The 16,173-nt window shown below is 34.2% G+C and overlaps 1 protein-coding gene across 24 annotated transcripts in view; it reads left to right on the top strand.

Moving 5' to 3' along the window:
* ADGRL3 (adhesion G protein-coupled receptor L3) overlaps nucleotides 1-16,173 on the top strand; it is an 849,533-nt gene that overhangs the window by 789,726 nt on the left and 43,634 nt on the right. The window lies entirely within an intron of this gene.

The following is a 16,173-nucleotide window of genomic DNA, read 5'->3' as shown; positions in this document are numbered from 1 at the left end:
ATTTTTAAGAGATTGTCATTTCAGTAAACATATCAGTTTAGATAATTTTCTAGGCCATGCTCAAAAAGCTTTAATTCTAATATTGACTGGATAGCAATGATCGTTAAGGGCCCTGTGTTTAACATCTATGATTATATTAATATTTTAAATTATGAAATATAAAATCTGGCCAGCAGAATGCAATTATGAGGCATCTTAGTGTATAGTAATCTTCTCAGGATGAGAGACAGGGATTTCAGCGTTATTAGTATGTAAAGTTAATTACTGAGTGAAACTACTCAAAAAGAATATTGTTCTCGTGAAGATGACTTGGGAAGAAAAGTCACTGAGGTAAATGTAAAAACGTCATGTCATGGAAGCCAAGAATCAAAGGGAGCAGCAGCTGGGGATGAGTTTGGGAGCTATACAAGAAATTGACAGGTTTGGACAGTGCAAACATTTGTGACTGTCAGATTGTTTCAATTTTTTCAAGAAACTAGGAAATATTCAGCTGAGGGAGTTGTGATGGGAAAGAGGTTTGGAATTGTGAAATATTCCTTATGGAGAATGGGAAATCATATGCACTGGGGAAGTATGATTGGCATTTCAGATATTGTTAATTGCCATTAGAAATTTGTTGTTATAGGCTGGGCACCACAGTGGCTCACGCCTGTATTCCCAGCACTTTGGGAGGCCGAGGAGGGCAGATCATCTGAGGGCAGGAGTTCAAGACCAACATGGTCTCACTAACATGGTGGAACCCCATCTCTACTACAAAAATACAAAAATTAGCCAGGCGTGGTGGCACGCACCTGTAATCCCAGCTAGTAAGGAGGCTGACGCAGGAGAATCACTTGAACCTGGGAGGTGGAGGTTGCAGTGAGCCAAGATCAGACCATTGCACTCCAGCCTGGGCAACAAGAGTGAAACTCCATCTCAAAAAAGAAAGAAAGAAAGAAGGAAGGAAGGAAGGAAGGAAGGAGGGAAGGAAGGAAGGAAAAGAAAGAAAAGAAATTTGTTGTTATGAATTTAACATGTCTTCAAAAAACGGCCACGGCATGGTGACTCATGCCTGTAATCCTAGCACTTTCGGAGGCTGAGGTGGGCAGATCACGAGGTCAAGAGGTCGAGATCATCCTGGCCAATGTGGTGAAACCCCATCTCTACTAAAAATACAAAAATTAGCTGGGCGTGGTGGTGCTTGCCTGTAGTCCCAGCTACTCAGGAGGCTGAAGCAGGAGAATCGCTTGAACCTGGGAAGTGGAGGTTTCAGTGAGCCGAGATCGCACCACTGCATTTCAGCCTGGTGACAGAGTGAGATTCCGTCTCAAAAAAAAAAAAAAAAATTATTTTTTTTTGTTTGTTTGTTTTGTTTTTTCTTCAGCATTATTCAGCTACCTCAATGTGTGTGTGTTTTTTTCAAATCATTAAAGAGGAGAGGGGATATAAGAAAGTAAATGGTCATAGTATCTGGGCTGGTCATGGGGGAAGGTATGAACATGAATTGGGTGATAATGCAGTGAAAAGATGGAGAGACAGAAGAAAAAGAGGTCTAGGAATGTTTAAGATACCAAAACAAGAAGATAGCAGTAAATAGCTCATGGCAAAATCTCAGAGGCTTTGGGATTTTTACACTGGGGAAATCATGATCTGGTGATGGCACTTCCACCACCTGAGGGATAGGAGCGAACCAATCCTTTGAGTTTGTGTGCTCCTCAGGGAAAGTGCTGCCAGTGGGCAACAATTTCACTTAAAAGCAGTAGGTGACAGAAACACCCAAAAATGAAGTTTAGGATATAAGGGAATTTGTTGAGTTTGGACCATGAGTTTCAAAGGATAGGATATAATTTGTGGAGAGAAAGGGAAATGGTAGAAAATTAGTTGGTCTAGGAAGTATACAAAAATGTCAGAAGAGTGGAAGGAATAGCCTATAATAAAAGTTTTTTTATATTTTTTGTTGCCTAAATTCATTACTTACTATATTCATGCAGTCACTTACAATCTTGGGCAATAGAATCCCACTCATTAGCAATAGAAAAGCCCCGTAGATGGGTGAGAACACTACTTCTGCTTTGCTTTAGATACATACACATTCTCCCCAAATTCCAGAAAATACTATTATACATAAATCTTGAGAATCATGGCTCAAGCTATTCAATTTTACCACTGTTCGTAAAAGGAGTCTGTAAAATGCTCTACCATTGAAGTTACCACAGATGATCACTGATTAGCAAATTAATCACCACAAAGGTTAGTGGATTACACAAATGGAATGCCTAACGTGTCACCATACTCCAGGTGCTTATCAGTTTCCCCAAATTCCAAGCAAATACCTCCCCTTTAAGCAAAACAACAATAAGGTAACAGATTTCAGCTTTTCTCATTCTCCTATTTTTCAGCGGTGGTTTCCAGCAGGAGTGTTACTTGGTTTTAAAATGCTATTTTTTCTTTACCTCATTTGAAAAGTGCTGAAAGTATACAAGTCAGAGTTACCTAAGACAAAAGACTGTGTTAAATCAATGGATTTGTAATTAAAATGTGCAGACAGTATAGTGGAGTGTTAAGCATCTTGAGCTGCTCAGTCCTCACTTGAAAATTTCCTAATCTAATTTTCTCTTGGCTGAGAACCAATTGTTGCTGGTTTTCTCCACTACATACAGCTATGTATTCTAAAAAGGTCTGTCATCAAGGTCCCTGGCACTTTTATAAATGTACTACTTTAGCATGCATTCTGCAATACTCTGGATTGCTGCCTATGGAAGTTGATATTTTAAACCAGATACTTCAATGTGCTAACTCAAAAACCCTCTTTGTTCCGCAACTGAGATTGACAGTCTAAGGCTATAATTTAAAACTATTTAATTATGAGATTAAGATAATAACCCATGAGCATAAAAAGGAACAATTTATTAGCACAAGTATTGACAATATTAGATAATATATTATACATACCATGATATGACTCAAAAGGTAGCACATTTTCTTTGTAATAGTCTTCATCATCACAGTGCTCTGATTTTTCTGCCTTCATTGAATTTACTGCATCTTGCATAATTAGCTGTGGAAAGGTTTCTAAAATTGCCAGATATCCCATTCTGTAAGTTTTAATAATGTGCATATCCCTTAATATACACAGGGACATTTTAGTAAAACTTGTGTGCCTATTTGTTTCTACTAGATTTTCTCTCTCTCTTTTTAATGGTTTTAATTTTTTCCACTTTTTTCTGTTAGCTTCCCTTTCCTTTTTCTTTTACTTGCTGATATACATTTTGAATGTTTTTGCTATTACAAAAATCTTCTTCCAGTCTGTTACCTCTCTGTTAATTTTTCCTTTTGGTACAAATATAAATAAGTATATAATTTATAATATATAAACTATCAACTTTTTCCTCTAAGGTATATGCTTTCAAAGTTTTTTAACTGAAATCCTTTAAACTAAGAATTTAAAAATCTATTTTTCCCTTCATTCCCTTTTATTTTCTTTTTTCTATTCTTTTTCTTTTTCTTTTTTTTGAGATGGAGTCTCGCTCTGTCACCAGGCTGGAGTGCAGTGGCATGATCTCGGCTCACTGAAACCTCTGCCTCTCGGTTTCAAGCGATTCTCCTGCCTCAGCCTCCCGTGTAGCTGGGACTACAGGCACGCACTACCATGCCCAGCTAATTTTTGTATTTTTAGTAGAGATGGGGTTTCACCATGTTGACCAGGGTGGTCTTCATCTCTTGACCTCATGATCTGACCCCGTCGGCCTCCCAAAGTGCTGGGATTACAGGCATAAGCCACCACGCCCGTCCTTTTATTTTCTATTCTATATTTTATTTGTCTCAGTTTTACAATTCTTGTTACAATCTTTAATCTCTTTGAAGAATATTTTCCATTTCTTTATGTAATGAGCTAAGTTTCCAACACCATTTGCTAAATAATCCATCCTTTTTCTGAACATTGATGCTACCACAGTATCCTACATTAAATCTGTTTCTGTGCTTTCTCTTCTGTTCCATGGACATACTTTATGTTTTTCTATCATTACTACCTTATTACTAGAACTTGCTTAATATCTGGTAGGGCGAGTCCTCCCATTTTGATCATCTCTTGCAAAACTGTTTTAGCTACTCAGGAATTTTTTTTATTTCTTCACATAAATTTCAGAATCAGTTGTTAAAATTCTTTCAATATATTTGTCTTTTTTAATTAGAATTACATTAAATATATGGATTATGTTGTAATGACTGATATCTTTATGAGGTTAAGTCATACCATTCATACACATGTCTATATCTTCTTTTATTGAGGCCTTCCATTATATCCTTTTATAGGTTTTTAAGATTTTTCTCCATTAATGTCCATTCATTCTTTGCTGGGTTAATTTCTGTATAGATTCTTTTTGTTTTGTTGCTATTAGGTATGATATCTAATTTCCCTTTTTTTTTAGTTTATTATTGCTAAGTAAGAAAATGATACTGATTTTTGCATGTTGATCTTATATCTGACAAACGTATTGAACATTATTAAATAGATACAACAACTTTTCTCTGCACTCATTTGTATTTTCTATGGAGATGATGATATCATACTTAAATAATAAGTTAAAAATTATCTCTGTACTTTTAAGGTTTATACCAGTTATTTATTTATTTTGATATTTGATTTGGATCACAGTTGAGCAGGTCCCAGGATAACCTACATCCTTGCTTGGGTCCTGAAGTTTAAAAATACACATTTTGAAGTTTTCCCATTAAATATAATATTTGCTATGAATTTTTTTTAAAAAATGAATGATTCCACCAAGTTAAGGAAACTGCTATATACTAGTTTTCTAAGTTGTTTTGTATTTTCTTGAAAAATACTAAAGTTCATAAATAGTGTTTTTTTATTTACTTGGGAGTGTTTTTTTTTTTAGACTATTAGACTATGAAGTAAGTGACATGATTAATTTAACTCTCTTTACTGTCTGGAATAAATCTTAATTGATTATGATGTTTATGCACCATTATATATTTAATAGCTTATTTAAGGCTTTTAACTAAGTTCTGAAGTTAAATGTTAGTATAATGTATTTTTTGTACTCTGGTAAGGATATTTTTTTGTCCTGGTAAAGATAGTTTCAGAGGACAAAAAATACATTATAAAAACTTTTATGAGTAGACTCATAAAAGCTTTTCTTGAAAGAATGGAAAGGAGGATAGAAGTAGGCCTTCAACCCACTGGCTGTGCTGGAGAAGAAAGCATGGTTCCTTTCTTAAAGAAATCTTCCATGTTTTCTCTAAGTAACCCTTTGTTGAGTATTTAGTGTGGACATACTAAAAGTAGAGATTTGTTTTTTTTGTTTTTTTTTGTTTTTGTTTTGAGATGGAGTCTCACTCTGTCACCCAGGCTGGAGTACAGTGGCGTGATCTTGGCTCACTGCAACCCCAGCCTCCCGGGTTCAAGCAATTCAAAGTAAAGCATTTTTAATGCTAATAAGAGGCTGGCACTTAAGATGAGAGATTCAAAAGAATATAGATTCCTGAAAAATTTCACTGTTTGCAAATTGAGCAGTGCTGCAACATGTACTGCACAGAGGTCATAAAATATAACTGGTTATGGATGACACACTTTAACCTGGTAGGTGCTAGATCTTAATAGACATCCCAAAGGCCAGCAGGTGCTTCCTTGGCTCCCTGTGATGGAGTCTAGGCATATTAAAAGCAGAGGAAAAGACAGAGCTCTCAAGAGCTTTGTGTTGTGTTCTTACTAGAGTTTGCAGAGCAGTAGGCATCTCAGGATAACAGATTCTTATTGAGTAGATCAGTTAGGAGACTGAGGGTGTCAGGAGAGGAGTCTCTGATATAAGACTCCTGGTTCTCAGAAGAGACTCAGTTTCATTGAAGTAGATACAGATTTAGAGGAGAAAAGACCAAGAGATTTTCAGCATCGCAGTGGTGATTGCAATCACTCAATTATTAATGAAAGGCTGTGCAAGACAAGACCTAGGAATGACCAGATATTTTGTTGGCATAGATGTCAGGAAAAGGCAGAATACTGGCAAGAAATGAGGAAGAGAGAGGGAGAGAAGAACAATATAACTTTCTTGAGTGTGAAGGTGGCAGACAAGTAGGAGCCCAGCTGGGACTGGCGTAGGAAGGACGGAATGCTGACTAGTGTGACCTCATTGCCCCAGCTTTCCTTTTAGAGGAAGGCCTGTCCTGCTGGAACTGGGGCTGAGAGAGGCTGTCTGTGGAAGCAGAAGACTTAGAAGAATTCAGGCACTGGGGCAGTAGGTATGGTATTTGTAAACAGAAGGTGGTTGATGTAAGCCAAAAGGAGATACCATCCTGATATGCTCTATGAAAGGGAAGATGTGCCTCATGTGTGTGATGCAGCTGGGATGTGGAAACACTGAAGAGAACAAGATGAAGGAGTTTGCATAGCAGTGGGCATATGTACAATTTAACACCTGGACTCTTATCAGTGGAGCAGGAAAGTGACTCTGTAACCAACATTAACGTTACTTTGGATTTGTCATCAAAATGGTTCTATGATTTATCTCTCACTATTCACAGATAATTATAACTTCTGGTTTTATAAGCCCAAGCCATTTTACATTTGCTTTTCTAAATTTGAATTTTTAAATCCTATATATATATATTTATAGTTTTTCTTATATATATATAAGTTTTTCTTTTTTCATTTAGGCCTAACCTAGATTAGAAGAAGAATTATTTGTTGAGTTTTAGGTAGAACTTATCTGCAAAGTGGTGTGGGGCTTGAGGCTTTCTTAGAGAGAGCAGCAAATGGATAATTGTCATGTAGTCATATGCATACATACAAATTTTATTAGTTATTGGTATCTAATTTAACTTTATTATCATCAGAGAGTAAACTCCAATTGATGTTAATTCTTAGTACATTTTTGCAGCTGTCATTTGGCTTAGAATATGTTTGATTTAAGATTTTTTATTTTGTGATGTAGCTTTTTATGTATTTATAAAATTTGATTTATTATTTTGTTTAAATGTTCTATAATATTTCTTAATGTTTTTCTCATTGACTTTTTTAAGAAGATTATCTTTCAATTTCTTTTAAAAATTTGAATTAGGAATAATTATATCTCATTGGGCTTCTGTATTAAAAGCAGAATTGAGATAGAGCTCTTAAGTAATTAATCAGGTCTGCTCACTGACACAGTAATAGCTCTTGTGCAGTAGATGTGCAGTGTGATTTTTTTTCAAAATCTTTACAAGAAAAATTACAATGGACATTCACTGTTCCATATAAATGATAAATTCAATAATTCAGAGTATACTTCAAAAGCTTTTACTAATTTGTAACTTTTTAAGAACTATCGAATATTCTTTTCTTGAGTCTACTCAACTCTAAAAAGATCCCAGTGAGATTATCTTATTTATTGTAGAGGCGAGAAAACTGAGGCTTATAAAGGATAAGATACTTCCAAAATTAAATAAACCTTGCCTGCTTCCAACTGTGCTGCAGTGCCTTTGATGGTTCAATTTGTTGGAATCTTTAGTTAGTACAGATGTATTTTAAATACTGAGTTGTGCTTTTCTTGTGTTTTAGTTATTCTCCCAAGCAGTTTATAATCTGTTGTTTATTCAATGAATGTTTCTGTTGGAAGTTGGTGAAAAGAGAGGTGAAAATCCCATACAGTATGAAAAAGAATATAACAGAATTTCACCCAGTCAGAGCATGTTTGGCAAGGATTACAAAAAGTTATTAATTTCTTGACTTATTTTACTTAAATTAAAAGTTTGTATATTCTCTAAGTGGAAAAAAGAAATCCTGAGAGTAGGTAATACAGTCCTTAAACTACTTCATCTCTTTACATTCCAATGACCATATTTTATCAGCCCCACAGTTACAGGTTCTAAGGAATTCAAGGCTCAATGTAAGTGTAGAAAATACTGGACCTCCAAAAGTGAACCAGGAAACACTGTAAATTTTAATCATAAATATCAATAAATAAGATATGTCAACTTGCTAAAAATATTTTATGGATCTTGAAGTGTTACTGACTACAGTAAGTTTTCATTGATTACAAAATAAAAACAAATATAAATGTGTATATACCAGCATCTTCTCATTTATTTCATTTTTCCTGTTCAAATTTCAAAGTTTTGAAAAGTCATAAGAAAAAAACATTAAACGATCCAATTCTGGAACTTAAATTTCTAATTGAATCTTCAGGAACATTTCACATGTGATGTTATGTCTTTTATTCTTTATAGTCAAATGATTGCACTTAGTAGAACATTGCCATCATATAGTGGACTTTTCAACACTAAGGATATAATATATTCATGAATTAAACTTAGATTTCTCATGTAAACCAAAGTACTTTGGTTATCTCTTTTAATGTTCATTAGGAATTTTGGAAATATTTCCATTTCAATTCAGAGTATGAAAATTCATAGCATTTACTAAACTTAAACCAATAATCTAAAAGAAAATGCTACTTTATATAAACTGAGGCCCTTTAAATGTATGTATTAAAGACCAACTCAGAGGCAGTGACTCCCTCATCTTCTTTGTACTTACACTTAATATATAATTTCCAAAATACTTTTAAAAAAACAATACAGAATCGTGTATGTATTTTTTCCTACAGCCCCTTTTTTGAGGTCCGAAGGTCAATACACAACAGCAATTATAATAGCAAATATTTATATAGTACTTTTGCACATTAAAATTTTGTATATTTGCATAGTTTTGTGTAGCAAATAAAACTATAAGATCTTTTACTTGATACACACAATGGTCCTATGAAAGAACTTCAGCATGTATCCCCACTTCACAGAAGAGGGCTATGAGGTGCAATTAGCAAAACATTGCAGAGTTATTAAAATGCTCGGCTGGCATTCAAATTCAGGCAGGCTGGTTTGCACGTCCATGTTTTCAGTCACTGACATATAGTGTTTCATACTTTAATATTAATAAATAATCATGGAATGATATTATTATTTTATTCAAACATAAGACTCAAAAATTGCATACAGGCATACCTCATTTTATTGTGCTTCTCTTTTTTGTATTAATACTTCCCAGACATTGCATTTTTTACAAATTGAAAGTTCGTGGCAACTCTATTTCAAGCAAGTCTATCAGTGCCATTTTCCCAACAGCATGGTCTTACTTCATAGATCTATGTCACATTTTGGTAATTCTCACAATATATCAAACTTTTTCATTATTATTATATCTGTTAGGGCTATCTGTGGTTACTGATCTTTGATGTTACTGTTGTAATTATTTTAGGGCACCATGAACCACACCCATATAAGACAGCAAACTTAGTCAATAAATGTGTGTGTTCTCACTGTTCCACCGACCAGCCGTTCTTCTGTCTCTCTCCCTCTCCCTCTCCTTGGGTTCACCTCTTCCCTGAGACACAGCAATATTGAAATTAGGCCAATTAATAACCCTGCAATGGCTTGTAAGTGTTCAAGTGAAAGGAAGTGTCTCTCACTCTAAATCAAAAGCTAGAAACCATTAAGCTTAGTGAGGAAGGCATGTCGAAACCTGAGATAGGCTGAAAGCCAATCCTCTTAAACCAGTTAGCCAAGTTGTGAATGCAAAGCAAGGTTCTTGAAGGAAATTAAAAGTACTCATCTAGTCAACACATGAATAATAAGAAAGCAAAACAGCCTTATTGCCTCGAAAATTTTAGTGGTCTTGTTAGAAGATCAAACCAATGTCAACAATCTCTAAAGCCAAGCCTAATCCAGAGCAAGGCCCTAACTCTCTTCAGTTCTATGAAGGTTGAGAGGGGTGAGAAAGCTGTAGAAGAAAAGTTTCTTTGACGGTAGCAGAGGCTGGTTCATGAGATTTAAGGAAAGAAGTCAGCTCCATAACATGGAACTGCAAGGGGAAGCAGACAGTGCTGATGCAGAAGTTGCAGCAAATTATCCAGATGATAGAGCTAAGATCATTGATGAAGGCAGCTACACTAAACAACAGATTTTCCATGTAGACCAAACAGCCTTCTATTGGAACAAGATGCCATCTGGAACTTTATTAGCTAGAGAGAAGAAGTCAATGTCTGGCTTAAAGGCTTCTAATCCTCAAATAATAGACTGACTCTCCTGTTAGGAGATAATGCAACTGGTGAATGTAAGTTGAAGCCAGTGCTTACTATCATTCTGAAAATCCCTAAGAATTATGTTAAATCTACCCTGCCTGTGCTCTATAAATGGAACAACAAAGCCTGGATGACAGCACACCTGTTTACAGCATGGTTTATTGAATACTTTAAGCCCATGTTGAGACCTACTGCTCAGAAGAAAAAAAAAATTCTTTCAAAATATTACTGATCCCTGACAAGGCACCTTGTTGCCCAAGAGCTCTGATAGAGATATACAAAGAGATTAATATTTCTATACCTGCTAACACAACATCCATTCTGCAGCCCATGGATCAATGAGTAATTTCTACTTTAAAGTCTCATTACTCAAGAAATAAGTTTTGTAAGGCTATAGTTGCCATAGATAGTGGTTCCTCTGATGGATCTGGACAAACTAAATTGAAAACCTTCTGGAAACTATTCACTATTCTAGATGTCGTTAAGAACATTTGTGATTCATGGGAGGAGTAAAAATGTTAACATCAATAGGATTTTGGAAGAATTTGAGTCCAACCCTTGTGGATGAATGAGGAGTTCAAGACTTTAGTGGAGGAAATAACTGCAGATGTTGTGGAAATAGCAAGATAACTAGAAGTAGAAGTGGATCCTGAAGATGAGACTAAATTTCTGCAATCTCATCATCAAATTTTAATACATGAAGAGTTGCTTCTTACAATTGAGCAAAGAAAGTGGTTTCTTGAGATAGAATCTACTCCTAGGAAAGATGCTGTGCACATTGTTGAAATGACAACAAAAAATTTAGAATATTACATATTTAGTTGAGAAAGCAGCAACAAGGTTTGAGAGGATTGACTCCAGTTTTGAAAGAAGTTCTATTGTGAGTAAAATGCTATCAAACTGCATGACATACTACAGAGAAATCTTTCATGAAAGGAAGGGTTAATTGATGTGGCAAACTTCACTGTGGTCTTATTTTAAGAAATTTCCATAGCTCCCGTAACCCTTAGCAACTCATCACCCTGATCATTCAGCAGCTTTTAACATCCAGGCAAGACTCTCCATCAGCAAAAATATTAGAACTCGCTGAAGCCTCAGAATTTGGTAACTTTTTTTTAACAATAAAGTATCTTTAAATTAAGGTGTGTATAGTGTTTTACTCTATTGCATGCTTAATAGACTACAATATAATGTAAACATAACTTTTATACGCACTGGGAAATCCCTAAATTTGTGACTCACTTTATTATGATGGTCTGAAACCGAGCCTGCAATATCACTGAGGTATGCCTGCATCTTATTTGTATGTAACCTACCAATTCATTTTTGTAAATCTGATAGAGAGAGATACTAAATTCTAATAAGTATTTAATTGTATAAATGAAGTACAATGTAATACTTCATTATTCATTCTCCTTATTGATACCCTTAACTTCTCTCACATATAAATTAATTCTTTGATAGTATTAATATATTGAGTTAAAGAAACTTATAACATTGTAGAGGAAACATAATTTATATAACATTGAGTTGTAGAGAAAGTAAAATCTTATCTGTCATTGATTTGATATTTATTGGTCTTAATTTATTATGCTCAGTTTTTCCTAATTTCAGACTTACCTGATTCATAAGCAGCACACAATCTATTATTTAAAGTTTAATATTGGTGTTTTGCTTTCAAATTTGCAATATTGTTATGGGATCATTGAGTCATAGGGATAAAATGTTTATGATATATTCTAAAATGTTTGTGATGTATTCTAAACCATTTATTTTATTTATTTGGTTCATTTCATTCTCCTCTTAATACATTTCCTATGAACAAAACATAGGACTATAGCTTTTGGTAGTAATACTTAAATGGTAATAAAATTCATAGTTGAAATATAATAATCTCTGTCATTTATAATTTTTATATGTATATTATGTGACTTTCATGTTTTTGAAGAATTTTTAATATCTTTAATGCTTTATTTATTTGTTATATGACCATAGAGAAAAATTGTTAATATTTTACTCAGAACCATTGAATTGAATTCTGAATGCCAGGCTGGGCACGGTAGCTCACACCTGTAATCCCAGCACTTTGAGAGGCCGAGGTGGGCGGATCACGAGGTCAGGAGTTTGAGACCAGTCTGTCCAACATAGTGAAACCCTGTGTCTACTAAAAATACAGAAAATTAGCCTGGTGTGGTGGTATGCGCCTGTATTCCCAGCTACTCGGGAGGCTGAGGTGGGAGAATCGCGTGAACCTGGGAGGTGGAAGTTGCAGTGAGCCGAGACTGTGCCATTGCACTTTAACCCAGGCGACAGTGTGAGACTCCATCTCAAAAAAAAAAAAAAAAAAAATTCTGAATTCCTTTTCTTTTTATTCTTCCTATAGTGATGAACAAAGAACAAATATAATAATATAATTTCAGGATGGTATAGTCCCATCAACATAAGGTACATTTGGAAGAAATATTAAGCTGTCAAGATTTCTATCATAAGTATAACCATTTGATTGAACATATTTAATGTAATAGAATAAAAGATGAAATGTTTAGATTTTTTTTCTGATCACTAATCTAGCTAATGCTATCTTAAATATCCTTAAACCACTGGGTAGCAGATCACTTACTGCTATTTTAGATATACATTGTAATGTTGCCAATCTATTCGTGTTATTATATGTCTGACCAACTTAAAACTTTAATAACATATCCCACGTAAAACATTCTTCCTCCACGGCCTGCTAAGATTTGTGGCTAGGGGATTAGTATAAGAAAAATTGTTTCTTCTTTCTACTATTCAATATATTTTGTGAACACTACAATCCTAAAATGGTCTTGTTTGTCCCCTTGCATTTATAAAGACTTGGAGCACCTGGGCTGGTAGTATGGCAAAGCAGTGTCTCTTAGATCAAGTAAACCTTGTGGAAGTCCTTTATCTCAGGTTACTGCTGGCTCCTTTTAGAATATGGGTAACTGAATCTTCTTAGTCCTCAGTTTGGAAGCCTCGTTGTTGATTGAGGAAAAGCTCACTCAACATACAGATGCTTTAGTATATATTACCTGTTTTTTCTTCTATGAGGAATAGTTTTATCTTGAGAAATCCGTAAGTCACTACTTATAAATGATAAGGTAAACCTATAAGTTCCTGTTAACATCTGCTAAGAGCATATTAGGGCTTTGCATCCACATTTTTACAAAAATCTTAAATATATTCCAGTAAAATTGTTTTAGTCATACAACCTGTAACAGTATTTTGTTTAAATGGATTATCATTAGTAAAACATAATAAACATTATTCAGCTATAGAAACTAGTTCTGTGGATCTGCTTTTTCAAATTAAAAAGAATCAACAGCATGGCAACATTACCATCAATTTAATTTGGATTTGCTAGAAAGAAACTATAAAACTAGATTATCTAGGCCAGTAGAATATTTGACAAAAATTATGGAGGGTACTGACATATCGTAGATAATCTTTAATGATCTTTAGATTTTAAACCTTTATATATTACTTATCTCATTTTTGGGATAAAATAAATGCTTTGTTAATTATTGCACAAATCAAGCCACTGTAAAAAAAATTCTAAAATATTGTGCCTTAAACTGTTTGGTGAGAGTCTCGTAGTAGGCAGTCTAAACCTAATATTTCAGCTCCACATAAATAAGCAGCTTCCATTTTGATGCCTAAGGCTCTGCATCACTTTCTTCTAGTCAAAGGACGGCAGCAAATTGTAAAGAGGAGACCAATTCCAATCCTTTAATTGATAGGACCCAGAAATGTCACAGTTCACTTGTGGCCACATCTCTGTGGACACTACTTCTACATATAACTATAGCAAACTATAAGTGAAGCTGGACTCGCTGTTGTCTTTGTTATTAAATGGAGCAACTAAGTAGTCCCTACCAGCTGATAAAAACTGCTGAATTGCACCCTGATATCTCTATTTTTTGATATTTCATATTAAAAGTAAAACATATGTCACCTCACCATTGCAAACTTTGTATTTTAATTTTTAAAAACGTTTTTATAGTACAGAGATAGAGAACAAAACACAGGGGCAGGGGAAAGAAATGGGGAGATGTAGATCAGAGGAAACAAAGTAGCAGATATGTAGGATGAACAAATCTAGAGACATAATGTACGTGAGGGCTATAGGTAATAAAATTGTATTGTGTATGGGATTCACTCTAAATGAGTAGATTTTAGCTGCCCTGCTACAAAAACAAACAAACAAAAAATTGGTAACTATGTGAGATGATGGATACGTTAATTTGCTTCAATATAGTAACTGTTTTACTATCTACATGTATCCCATAGCATCATGCTGTGTATCCAAGATACACATAATGAAATGTATTTAAAATCTATACAAAGCTTAATCCATTTTGTAGAGCATTTTTGCATGGATGCCTATGTGTCAACCTCTGTAACTTTCTTTTCTTGACATTGTACTATACGAATTAAGGTAGAATTATTCGAATCATGAACAGGACATCACAGATGGAATATACTGATGCAATGGGAATGCATATAATATAATAAATATCACATTATTATGTTTTATAAATTTTTGATGGTAATATTAAGTACAGGATTTTTCTTTTTAGGCCTGTTTTATGGCTGTTAAATACCATCGATTCTTACAAATTCTTCTCTCTTTATCTTTCACACATCCATGGCATTATTTAAATATCTCTTGGATTTCCATTTCTTGGCTTAAAACTCTCTTTGAATGTCCTCGTCCAGAACTGACCAATAGAACTTTCTGTGATGATGGACATGTCCATTATGGCAGCTACTATGTGAAGCTTTTGAGTACTTGTGTTGTGACTAATGTGTCTGAGGAACTGAATTTTAAACTTAATTTCATTTAATGAATTAAATGTAAATAGCCAGACATGACTAGTGATCACCCCATTGGACGTACAGTTCTAGTCACTCTCTGCTCCGTTTACCAACTTATTTCAGCCACATCTATTTTACTGCATCACATTACTCCTGAAATATCCTTAAATAAATTTACTTACTCAACATTTATGTATTTGGGGTTTTATTCTCTAGATGAGAAATTTTGTATTTTCGGTGTGATTTTACCCTAGCTTTGAATAGTCTAATAACAATAACCGTATATAATATTCATTGAACAAATTTTGTGTTAGACACGGTTCTGAGCATTTTATTCATAATAAATTGTTTCATTATCACAAAAAACTTGCATTATAATTATCACCATCTTATACATGTATAAAAGGACACAACCACAGGTTAATTAATTTTTGTCTAAGATCAAATAGGTAGCTAGTACGTGGCTGAGCTAGGATGTAAACCTCAGGCAAACTGGCTTCAAATACCATTCTTTATTATTTCATCATTCTGGAGAGTGAGTTTTCATCAGTGGTTCTCCTTATTCAAAAGACATCACAGTTGCAGCCTGTCTAGGAGCTTTATTTGTGTATGCATAATATAGGAAACTATGTTGCCTCTGGCAAGAGAGAAGAGAAAGGAACAGTTTCTCTTCTTTTTTTTCTTATCACAGTTCTCTAAGCAAAAAATATGTTTATAAAAATTGATCCAAAACATTCCTTATCTTCACTAATTGAGTATTAGGGCCTTATTTTATCCAAATGATATTAAAAAATTAGTAAACATAAGTGAAAATAAGCAGGCGTTGTATGTTTGTTCCTATTACTACAAAAGATTATTCAGGTTTATCTTACTCACAACACAAACAGAGTTTTAAAGTACTCAAGATAGATTATTTTCTAAGGGCTATAATGTTAAGATTTAACTCAGGTCAATCATCTCCAAGTTAAAATTACTTAGAGGCGTACTGTCCATAATTAAGTAATCTTACCTACTAATATTACAGAATAAGAATACCTTTAGGTGACATGAAATCTGTCATTTTAAGCATGCCCCCAAGGCTTTTCAAGATTGCTCATAAAATTTCTTATTCTCTAGAGAAATGTGATCTCTAAGAAATAAATGTCTCTTTCAAGTCACAAGTAATATGAGCACATGATAAGAAAAAATGGAATTTTGAGTCTTAGAAGGGATATTGCAGTATTATAAAATTGCTTTTATTTCTTGTTATTTAAGTTCTCATGGTCATTTTAGGATTTACCTT

The sequence above is a fragment of the Pongo pygmaeus genome, chromosome 3 (genome assembly GCF_028885625.2).
Source record: "Pongo pygmaeus isolate AG05252 chromosome 3, NHGRI_mPonPyg2-v2.0_pri, whole genome shotgun sequence".
NCBI lineage: Eukaryota > Metazoa > Chordata > Mammalia > Primates > Hominidae > Pongo > Pongo pygmaeus.
The sequence above is the reverse complement of the archived record's forward strand: the minus strand, read 5'-3'. Positions and strand labels throughout refer to the sequence as shown.